This window comes from Zophobas morio, unplaced genomic scaffold (genome assembly GCF_036711695.1).
Source record: "Zophobas morio isolate AGI-343-1 ecotype UQ-CSIRO unplaced genomic scaffold, CSIRO_AGI_Zmor_V1 ptg000024l, whole genome shotgun sequence".
Lineage (NCBI taxonomy): Eukaryota > Metazoa > Arthropoda > Insecta > Coleoptera > Tenebrionidae > Zophobas > Zophobas morio.
Window position 1 is genome coordinate 1,395,221 of NW_026972129.1, and position 12,381 is coordinate 1,407,601.

The window sequence follows — 12,381 nt, forward strand, 5'->3', positions numbered from 1 at the left end:
CATAACTATTTTAGGAGGACGACCAAATACATTTTGATCAAAAATTTACCATACTTATGATAATTTTAAAACATCTTTAACATTTCAAAGCATTCGGTTTTGTAGTTCCTGAGTAAATCAGTAAAATAAATTTACGCAATCATTAATTTTTTTGTGTCACCCTGTATATGCAAATCCAAAAAATATGAACGGAGTGATAGATCACAAGTACAGACTCATCATATTTTGTACATTTTAGATCGGATTTATTCGGCAAACTTTTGAGCTGACGTCATCAAGTTTTTGGAGGGGATAACCAAATATATTTTGACTAAAGATTGATGATGCTCTTTATAGCCTTAAAACATCTGCAACATTTCAAGGCATTCGGGTTAGCAGATTCAAAATTAAGTTGCAAAATGTTTTTTAATTTTGATTTTTTTTCCAAAAATCTGGACGTTTCGGGTAAAAACTCAATTCGGAGTCGTAAACTACATCTGTAGGACTATGTTATTTTATATAATTTAAAACCCATTTACTATGTACAATTATGAAATAACGTCATCGCATTAGTGGTGGGGTTGATTACACAAATTTTGGTTAGCGTTTTACTATCTACATGAAATTCCTAATATACCTTAAGTACAGAATTTCACAACAATCGGTCCAGTACTTTCGGAGACTATCTGTCTAATAAAAATCCGGGACGGCAGACAGACGGACAGACGGACGGAATTGGGAGACCTATTTCTTCGTCTTCTAGGGGTCATGAAAGATCGAGAAATCGTAAAAGTAGAGAATCGGCCGACGGACTCGATTACAATACTTCCTTCGCTTACGCTCGGGAAGTAAAAATTGGTCTAAAGAGTTTAGACTGTACTTTCCTTGCCGTCGGAAACGTGACGACTGCATGCCTATTATGTTTTTTACTTCCCCAGCGTAAGCAAAGGAAGTATTGTAATCGAGTCCGTCGGCCGACTCTCTACTTTTACGTTTTCTGGATCTTTCATGACCCCTAGAAGACGAAGAAATAGGTCTCCTATTTCCGTCTGTCTGTCCGTCTGTCTGTCCGTCTGTCCGTCTGTCCGTCTGTCTGCCGTCCCGGATTTTTATTAGACAGATAATCTCTGAAAGTACTGGACCGATTGTTACGAAATTTTGTACTTATATTATGAATATCATGTAGATGGTAAAATGCTAACCAAGATTTGTCTAATCATCCCCACCACTAATGCGATGACGTCACTTCAAAATTGTACATAGTTAATGGGTCTTAAATTGTATAAAATAACAGTCCTACACATGTCGTTTACGACTCCGAATTGAGTTTTTACCCGAAACGTCCAGATTTTTGGAAAAAAATCAAAATTATAAAACAACATTTTCCAATTTAATTTTGAATCTGCTAACCCGAAAGTTTTGAAATGTTGCAGTTGTTTTAAGGCTCTAAAGAGCATCATAAATCTTTAGTCAAAATATATTTGGTTATCCCCTCCAAAACTTGATGACGTCAGCTCAAAACTTTGCCGAATAAATCCTATCTAAAATGTACAAAATATGATGCGTCTGTACTTGTTATATACCACTCCATTCATATTTTTTGGATTTGCATATACAGGGTGACTCGAAAAAAAATAACGAATGCGCAAAATTTATTTTATTGATTTACTCAGGAACTACAAAACCGAATGCTTTGAAATCTTGAAGATGTTTTAAACATATCATAAGCATGGTAAATTTTTTATCAAAATGTCGTCCCTCCTAAAAAATTTATGACGTCACCACAAATTTTGCTGAATAAATCATATCTAAAATGTACAAAATATGTATGATGTGTCTGTACTTGTGATTTATCATTCCAGTCATATTTTTTGGATTTGCATATACAGGTGACTCAAAAAAATTAATGAATGCGTCAATTTATTTTATGGATTTAATCAGGAATTACAGAACCAAATGCTTTGAAATCTTGGAGATGTTTTAAAGTTATCATAAGCATGGTAATTTTTTTATCAAAATGTATTTGCTCTTCCCCCCTAAAAAATTGATGACGTCAGTCCAAAATTTTGCTGAATAAATCCTATCTAAAATGTACAAAATATGATGAGTCTGTACTTGTGATTTATCATTCCAGTCATATTTTTTGGATTTGCATATACAGGTGACTCAAAAAAATTTATGAATGCGTCAATTTATTTTATTGATTTAATCAGGAATTACAGAACCGAATGCTGTGAAATCTTGGAGATATTTTAAAGTTATCATAAGCATGGTAAATTTTTTATCAAAATTTATTTGCTCATCCCTCCCTAAAAAAATTGATGACGTCACCCTAAAATTTGGTAAATAAATCCTATCTAAAATGTGAAAAATATGCGTCATCGCAATTTTTTTTTTAAATTCCCACTATAAAAATGTAATGAGAAAAAAAACACAATAGGCATGCAGTCGTCAAGTTTCCGACAGCGAGGGAAGTACTGTCTAAACTCTTTAGACCAATTTTTTAGATTTGCTTAAGAGGTGGCTCAAAAAAATTAATGAAGTCAATTTATTTTATTGATTAAATTAAAGGCAACATTTATTATTAGTATTACATTGGACCAAACCAATTTGGTAGACACAAAATTTTGTAAAGTAAAAACTCGGTTGAATCATAAGGGTAGCACGCTTATTTATATTTACTTTAACATTACAGACGTGCATTTGTTTTGTGCGCCGACTAGGTTCTGCGAATGTAGTATAGACATGTTTATAATCAACCAATTGTGAATTCCACCGTCAAAAGTTAAAATAAAACCCAATGTTTTATATAATAAGCGGAAGTCGAAGCAATAAAAATCTCTAGACGACCATCGGTTTTGTTTACAGTTTCTCTGTTTGACTCTCACGTATGCTATGTTACGCTTGTCGTCTTAAATTAAGAATGCTTATACATAAACGATTTTCAGTTGCCTCTCCTAGTACACGCCGGCGCCGTATACGTGAGTAAATTGTTTCGTTATTTTATTGATTATTACAAATCAATATTCAAAACGACCCAATTCATTTTCCCGAAAATTTGGGAATACAATAATCTTATTCTTAGTATTACACTACATCTATCCCAACTGATATACGTGCCCTTGCAAAAATGTTGATGACGTCATCGCAATTTTTTTTTAAATTCCCACTACAAAAATGTAATGAGAAAAAAAACACAATAAGCATGCAGTCGTCACGTTTCCGACAGCGAGCGAAGTACAGTCTAAACTCTTTAGACCAATTACATTTACATTTTTGTAGCGGAGCATTTTAAAATAAACTGAGTATTAATTTTTTCAATTTTGTCATTATTTGGCATTGACATCTTTGTCATTAATTTTTTTTCAGACACCCCGTATCAGCAAATCTAAAAAATATTAATGCAGTGATAAATCACAAGTATAGACTCATTATTTACACATTAAAGATAGCATTTTTTAGCAAAATTTTGCGGTGGCGTCATAAAATTTTTAGGGCGGATGAGCAAATACAATTTGACTAAAAGCTTAACATGATTATGATCAATTTAAAACATCTCCAAGATTTCAAAGCATTTGGTTTTGTAGTTCCTGATTAAATCAATAAAATAAATTCACGTATTAATTAATTTTTTTGAGTCACCCTGTATACCCAAATCCAAAAACTATGAATGGAATGATAAATCACAGCTACAGACTCATCATATGTATTTTGTACATTTTAGATAGGATTTATTCGGCAAACTTTTCAGCTGACGTCATCAATTTTTTGGAGGGGATAAGTAAATATATTTTGATTGAAAATTTATCATGCTTATCGGAACTGCAAACCATCTGCAAAATTTCAAAGCATTCGGTTTTGCTGATTCAAAATTAAATTGCAAAATGTTGTTTCATAATTTTGATTTTTTTTTTCCAAAAATCTGACATTTCGGGTAAAAACTCAATTCGGAGTCATAAACTACATATGTAGGACTATGTTATTTTATACAATTTAAAACCCATTTACTACGTACAATTTTGAAGTGACGTCATCGCATTAGTTGTGGGGAAAATTAGACAAATTTTGGTTAGCGTTTTACCATCTACATGATATTCCTAATATAAGTGCAAAATTTCACAACGATCGGTCCAGTACTTTCGGAGTTTATCTGTCTAATAAAAAACCGGGACGGCGGACAGATGGACAGACGGACAGACGGACAGACAGACAAACGGGAGACTTATTTCTTCGTCATCTAAGGGTCATGAAAGATCGAGAAAACATAAAAGTAGAGAGTCGGCCGACGGACTCAATTACAATACTTCCTTTGCTTACACTCGGGAAGTAAAAATATTTGAGAAAATAGCAGATAGAGAATAAAGAACATAATAATATGCAATCATAAAATACAGGATGTCCTATTTGTAAAAACTGAAATATCGGTATTTAGAAATTCAAATACAGAAAAGAGAAACACTGCGTAAATAAGGCTTAATTTTAATTTTAGTAGTTTCAGTATTTAAAGTGGGTGGTTACCGTAATGTTTTTCCTTTTTAAGGGACACATCGACATATTAAAAGAATGAGAATATACAACAGAACAAAAATACAGGGTGTTCTATTTGAAAAAACTGAAATATCGATCCGTGCAAATAGTAAAGTTTTAGATTTTTTTTAGGTACATTATTTTTATTAACCACTCTGTATAGTTAAAAATAATTTTTGAGCACAGTCCTCAAAGAATCGTACAATTTTCGTCTTTGGCTAAAGGGCGTAGGGTTGTAGACAAATATATTTTGATTACAAGTTTACCATGCCTGCGATAACCTTGAAACATCTGCAAGATTTCAAAGCAGTTAATTTTGCAGTTCCTCATTTAATCCATGAAATAAATTGACTTATTCATTAAGTTTTTTGGGTCACCCTGTATATGAAATTCTAAAAATATGAAAGCAATGATAAATGACATGTACCTTTGCATCTTTTCGATGCGATTTATTCAGCAAAATTTTGAAATGACGCCATCAATTTTTTAGTGGGAATAAACAGAATCTATTTCGATTAAAAATTTACCAAGCTTACGATAAATTTAAAACGTCTGCAAAATTTGAAAACAATCGAATTGGTGGTTCCAGATTTAATCCATAATACAGACTGATTTCGAAATATATGTAATAATTTTAACCACAGCATCAAGTAGTGTGGAAATACAGAAAAAATAAATTAAAAATCCAATGGGGCAAAACCCCAACGAACCACCTTCGATACGAAGTCACTGATCCACGTTGTAAACAAACAGTGGATGGAAAAACGTTCGAATAAAAACAACGTAAACACTTTCAGTTTTAATTAAACGTAAAACTAACTTTTTGCTGCTTATCATTCGTTCATTCATGCATTCATTCATCGTTAGAGGTCAGTGCGAAAGATTAACTATTCGTTGTAGAAAAGGACCGATTCTTGGCATTGTTTCATGGTGATCGACTTGTGATTCTGACGGATGTTTGGTCCTTGCCACAACGATTTAACATTGTTTATTAGAACAAAAATAAGAGCAACTTAGAATGCTATTACCTATTTACGAGATATGTTGAAAATGTTGTCCTTGACTAGCAATACTGGCTTCAGATAATCGCAGGCACGTAACCAAGGGGGGGCCTGGGGGGGCACAGGCCACCCCATCAAAACCCTGTGCCACCCCTGGTGCCCCCTTAAATTAATTTTAAATTTTAAAAGAAAGCAAATTCGAAATTTCAGATCAACAGTAAATTTTAGCTATGAGTAATCTTATGTTCCTATCTTGTAATATAACTCTCTGAGTAAAGCGATACTGCTGTGAACAGTTTTGTCGATAACTTTTTTAAGCAATTAGCCGATACAATTGATATGCCTTTTACACACTATGCAGATTGGCAGGGTTTAAATGAATTCTCATGGTGTTAGTCAATTTCAACTATTTGCACCGCATTAAGTTTATATATACTGGTTGTGATCCAAGTAAAATGTTGATTTATACTAATGGAGACTTTTTTAAAGGCCTCCTTATTTGAAATTAGTGCCCGGGCTGGGCCCCTCCAAAATAAAAGGCTGGTTACGTGCCTGGAACATCGCAACATGTTTGTTCATAGGTAAAAAATCACCGAGAGTTACACGTATTGTAGCGGCTGTCACTTCCACTTGTTATATATTAAAGTACTGTGCCGATTGTTGTCAAATTTTGTATGAATTATATTAGTTATATCATGTATACGAGTATCATTTCCACCAATAATGTGATGACGTCTCACTTAAAAATTGTACACCGTAAATAATGGATTTTAACTTATACAGGGTGACTGCGAAATATGTGAAATAATTTTAACCACGGCATCCCCCACCCTAGTAGAGTCGAAATATAGAAAAAACAAATTAAAAATCGAATGGGGCAAAACCCCCATAAACCACCCTCGATACGAAGGCACTGAGCCACCTTGTAAACAGAGTTAGAAAAACGTTGGAATAAAAACGACGTAAACACTTTCAGCTACAGTTAAAAGTAAAACCGACTTTTTGCTGCTTATCATTCGTTCATTCATTTATTCATTCATCGTTAAAGGTCAGTGCGAAAATTTTTTAGTAATGCTTGATGATCAACTTTTTATTCTGAAGTATGTTTGGTCCTTGCCACAACGATTTTACATTGTTTATTGGAACAGAAATAAGAGCAACTTAGAATGCTACTACTTTTTTACAAGAAATGTTGAAAATGTTGTCCTTGACTAGCCATACAGGCGTCAGAGCGTCGCAAGATGTTTGTTGATAGGTAAAAAAAACACCGCAGTAGTGGCTGCCACTTTCACTTGTTGTTGAAGCTCTTCGATAATTTCTGGACACTGTTGATTTCCACAAACTAATTGTTTCATCCAACCGATACACATTTATCGAAAACGGTCTCTTGAAATCGTACTTGTTGACGAGCATGTGGAGTTTCATCGGGCAAAAAGTCGTGGACAATCAGTGGAAAAAGTCCAAACCCTGCACTTTGTCAACATGGTATGGATGTGGCTGTGCTCTTTTAATGTAGGATGCACTACAAGCTGTGAAAATTCAACTTTTTCTTTCTGTCCTATCACGGCCACTATCGTGAGTTTGAAGTTGAAGGTACCCTGCTCTAAGAGATGCTGTACCACTAATGCAAATGTTCGCGCACACCAATTACCATATCGACACACTCTGCATGGGAAAACTGCACCATAAACCGATTTCACCGACCGCTCGATGCTGACTGGCCCTTTCCGTGTTTTTCACGTTGCGATTAAAAAAGTCCCTGATAAAATCACTTTTTTGGTTCTTAGTCGGAGTCGCTCGGTTCCATTCATTGTAGTAATTATGTAGGTCACGAAACATTCAAAGCGGCGCGTATAACAATTTACATTTAATTTCAAATAATTTTTTCTAGACATTGTTACCACTTAAGACAGTAAATTTTACCCAGTGACATAATCATATTGTGAGCTATTCCCCATTTTTTCTTGCATGTATTTCGCAATCAACTTGTATAAAACAACATAATCCTACACATGTAGTTTATGACTCCGTGTTGAATTACCCGAAATGTCCAGATTAAAAAAAAAGATCAAAATTATAAAACAATATTTTGCAATTTAATTTTGAAGAATCTGCAAAACCGATTGCTTTGAAATCTTGCAGATGTTTAAAAATCATGATAAGCATAATAAATATTTTTCTACTCCCGTTTAACAACAACGGGTGATTTCTATGAAGTAGTCAAGAAATACATTACTCTCCGCCCAGCTGATGTTGCATGCCCTTAATTTTTTTGTAAATTACAAAACGGTCGTTGCACAAGTCAGAGAATTGGAATTAACAAGTTTACTTCGATGGGGAAACAAATTGCCACATTTTTGGATCTTCCTAATCCCGAGTTGTATACTGGACATTCATTTAGGCGATCCTCTACCACCTTACTCGTGGATGCAGGAGGTGATATCACGGCCTTAAAAAGACATAGGGGGTGGAAGTCCAGTACCGTCGCTAAAGGCTATATTGATGACTCTATGAAGAACAAATTGGATACGGCCGAGAAAATTGTTCAGTCATTACAAAATAACCCCATTATAAAAACATCAAATAAGAATTTAACAATGGACATCAGCACACCATCTGTCAGTATTACAAATTGTTCTAATTTTACAATAAATATTCAGAACCCTAATTCAATGTAAACATATGTCTAAATTGTAACTTAAAATGTTATTTAAATTAATAAACTCCACGATGCTCACTGTATTTTTGTTGCTTTTTGGTATTAGGTCGTAGAAAAAGTATAGTATTATATTCACAATTATGGCCATTATTCACTCGGATCGTTACGCAAACGTCATCCTCGTGAATAACGGCTATCATAATTGCTCATATAATAATACACTATTAATGAAAATACATTTGTTTTCCCCTCTACAAATTTGATGACGTCAGCTCAAAATTTGGCCGAATAAATCCTATCGAAAATATGATGAGTGGTAATAACAGGTGGATATGATCAGACAAATTTTGGTGAACGTTTTACATTCTATGTGATATTCCCAGCATATATAATATACAATATCGCCGAGTTGCAATTTTATAATTTATCTGAGAAACCGCATTTATTTGATTGTACTTCAGAGGAGTCTCTAAATAATTTTAAACAATTGTTTTTTCTAATGTATTTCCTCAGCCCCCTAAAAAAATTATGATGTCACTTAAAAATATTGCTGAATAAATTCTACCTTAAATGTGCACAAAATTGTTACGAAATAAACCCATAGCCCGCCCCGGTCCGACGCCTATGGGTTTTCTAGCATGTGCGGCGATGATAGGTTATCGGTGACGGTGGCCGGGAGGCGTTCGTATAAATCTCGATTGCGGGATCCAGAAAAACCTCTATAAGTGGCGTTAGCGAATCATCCAGAGGAATGTATGGGTTTAAATCGAGGCACAGTGTAAGGTCTATAAGTGAGTGTCCAACAGCTTGAATTGTGACCCCGTAAGTTACAAAGATGGCTGCCGTAAATGTCTGTTGTGGTCGCTAAAACGCAAATTATCAAGTTTGCAGCCTACTTGAAAAATTATTGACATTATTAAAAAACTTTATACTTTGATTTATTGCCTATCAAACTTGTAAAATTTTCACTGCTTTAATAAAAATTTTTTTTATTATTTCTCCTATTTTTTATTAACGGATTTATAGTAAATTAATTCACTTATTAAGTTTGTTTAGACCGAAAATAGAAGTTCTGATCAACAAATCTATTTAAAAACAATCATTATTACGTTTCCAATGTACTTTAAAAAATTTAATTATTTACCGTAATTTGCAGCACTTTATTCTCATTGTTGTCAACACAAATCGAGTCCAGTAAATAAAAGAATGAGTCTAGTCAAATCCGTTCCAATAGAGTCGGAATTATTCTGTAGATAATCGCCATATATAGTTAATCGTGTAGTGTATTATCGAGAAATAAATTGTTGAGTTTTACCCATGCCGATTTTTAATTATCGGTCAACGTACCCATATGATCAGTCTAACTTGTGACTTGTGATTTATCACTTCATTAATATTTTTTAGATTTGCTTATGGAGGGTCTCTCAAAAATAATAATTACTGAGTCAATTTATTTTATTGATTAAATAAATAATTGCAAAACTGACTATTTTGAAATCTTGCAGACGTTTTGAATTTATTGTAAGCATGGTAACTTTTTATTCAAAATGTATATGTTTATCAACCCCAAAAAATTTATGACGTCATCTCAAGATTTTGCAGAATAAATCCTATCTCAAATGTGCAAAATGTGATCAGTCTACATAGTAATTCATCATTGCATTCACATTTTTTAGATTTGCTTATACGAGGTGACTCAAGAAAAATTAATGAATTAGCTGTAACACTCTCCTGAAAATTTTATAGAGATATTAAAAAATAATTTTGCAACAATGACTAGACCAGCTTCTTTTGCTATAGTAAACGAAGCAATTGTAATTTATGAAAATTATTTGAAATCATTGAAAAATAAATACCAGAGCGTGTTTCAATAATTTAGTTGTTACCCTACCTGAAAATGGCGATAATTATAAATGAAACATTCATTTATCTGTAAATTTAAGGCAATACTCAATACTAAAAATGTACATGTTCTGTGCAGTTGTAGTAACTACTTCATGAGCACAAATAAATTTAAACATTAATGTTTACACATTTTTTACAAACCAATATTTTTCACAATTACGCTAAAAACAGATGAAGTAAATAATAATTACGATTCGGTTTCGTGCATCTATTAAACAACAATTCGCGTCAGAAATGCACGACAAAAATGATCACATGATTTTCGAATGAAATTTATATTGCAGTTGCTCAAGAAATTACACTTGACCTAGGGCAATCTATGAACCCGTATAGACAGTAATAATGAACATAAAGATCTAAATAAAACATGGATTCCAAACTGCAGCAGCCACTAATTTAACAAACACGTACAAACCTGTTTTCTGGGTCTGAAAGAGGTCGTCAGCTGTTTGCGTCGTGACGCTCCGGTTTTCCAGGATTCAGCGTTTTGATTCTGACCGAACACAAACACAAAACACCAACGACAAGGACGATACAAGGTCGTGAAAACGACTTCGGCGCCGTTCTAAGCGATCGCTTAGTATCCTGCCCCACCACTTGGACTGCGTCCCCACGCATATTTAAAGTTACCTATTTTTACACAAATACGTACTTATCTTCGTTTCAAAGCAGTCACTATAAAATTTGATGGCACAAATTTACAGACGTAGATTTAAGGACATTCTGGTGTTAGATTTAGAATAAAATGTCGCTGTTATGAATATGAAGCTCTAATGTTAGCTTCCAGTGCTTAAATATAGTTTTTGCGAACTACCACCAGACAGGTAAGATTATAAAAATTAAGCAAGAATGAAAACCGTGTTTAGGTGTTAAGGAAAGGCGGTAGGTACCAAGACCCTACCATAAATAAAATCTCCCTTGTTGTTACACTGCATTGGGGGCTTCGCCAGGTCCGCATTCCCCAATTTTTATTGAACTAATGATAAAAATGTTTAAACTGGTTTTATAATTTTAGGGTTAATAAAAATTATAATAACATTATACCTCCTAATGCTAAAATTTACACAAATTTTTAAATAGTTCATAGCGTTCGCGAGTTAATATTTTGTCGCTATTTATCGATTAATACATTATCTACTCAAAAAAAAACTAATATACTAAACTCACTTGACATACACCTAGGAAACCTTTTATGAGTTTAGCGGCTTAAGCCGAACCAGCCTTATAAGTCAAACAGGCTATTGTATAACTCAACTCAGTTGGCATATACCTAGTAAAACGTTACAGCTCCATTATAGCAACAATGGACAGTAATAACCCTTGCATCCATAAAGCTTACAATAGCCGGTTGGACTTATAAGGCTGGTTTGGCTTAAGCCGTTTAAGTCAAAAAGTTTACTAGGTGTATGTCAAGTGAATTTAGTATATATGTAACTTAAGGTTGATAATTACTTAATATAGCATAATTTAACTGTCTTTCTTATATAAACAAAAAATTGGTCGAAAGTTATTTCGATAGAACTTCCGTCGCCCTTGAGTACAAAGCCATTTTTTCGACAATCATTTGATTTTGCGAATTTAATTTTTAACTTCCCGAGCGTAAACGAAGGAAGTATTGTAATCGAGTCCGTCGGCCGACTCTCTACGTTTACGTTTTCGCGACCTTTCATGACCCCTAGAGTACGAAATATTTCTACTCCCGTTTCCGTCTGTCTGTCGGTCCGTCTATTTGTCCGTCTGTCTGTCTGTCCCCTCTGTCTGTCTGACCGTCTGTCCGTCTATCTGTCTGTCTGTCTGTCTGTATGTCTGTCCGTTTGTCTGTCCGCCTCTCTGTCCGTTTGTTCGTCCGTCTGTCTGTTCGTCTGTCTGTCCGTCTGTCTGTCCGTCTGTCTGTCCGTCTGTGTGTCCGTCTGTGTGTCCGTCTGTCTGCCGTCCAGATTTTTATTAGACAGATAATCTCCAAAAGTACTATACCGATTGTTGACAAATTTGTATTTATATTAGGAATAGTCCTACACATGGAGTTTTGTGTAGTGTTGAGTTTTTACCCGAAGCCTCCAGGTTTTTGGAAAAAAAAATGAAAATTATAAAACAATATTTTGCAATTTAATTTTGAATCTGCAAAACCGAATGCTTTGAAATCTTCCAGATGTTTTAAAGTTATGCTAAGCATGGTAAATTTTTGATCAAAATATATTTGCTCATTCCCCCTAAAAAATTGTAGACGTCACTTCAAAATTTTTCTGAATAAATTCTATCTTAAATGTGCAAAGCATGATATGTCTGAAAAAAATTAATGACTGAGTCAAT

At 34.0% G+C, this 12,381-nt stretch overlaps 1 protein-coding gene across 1 annotated transcript in view; it reads right to left on the minus strand.

Annotated features, from left to right (window-relative positions):
- Nucleotides 1-10,624, minus strand: part of LOC135134991 (glycogen-binding subunit 76A) — a 142,662-nt gene extending 132,038 nt beyond the window's left edge. Inside the window, exon 1 of the mRNA XM_064063922.1 lies at nt 10,487-10,624. The gene's annotated coding sequence lies outside the window, so the exon portion shown is untranslated. The remainder of the gene's footprint in view (nt 1-10,486) is intronic.
- Between the last annotated feature and the right edge of the window lie 1,757 nt (nt 10,625-12,381).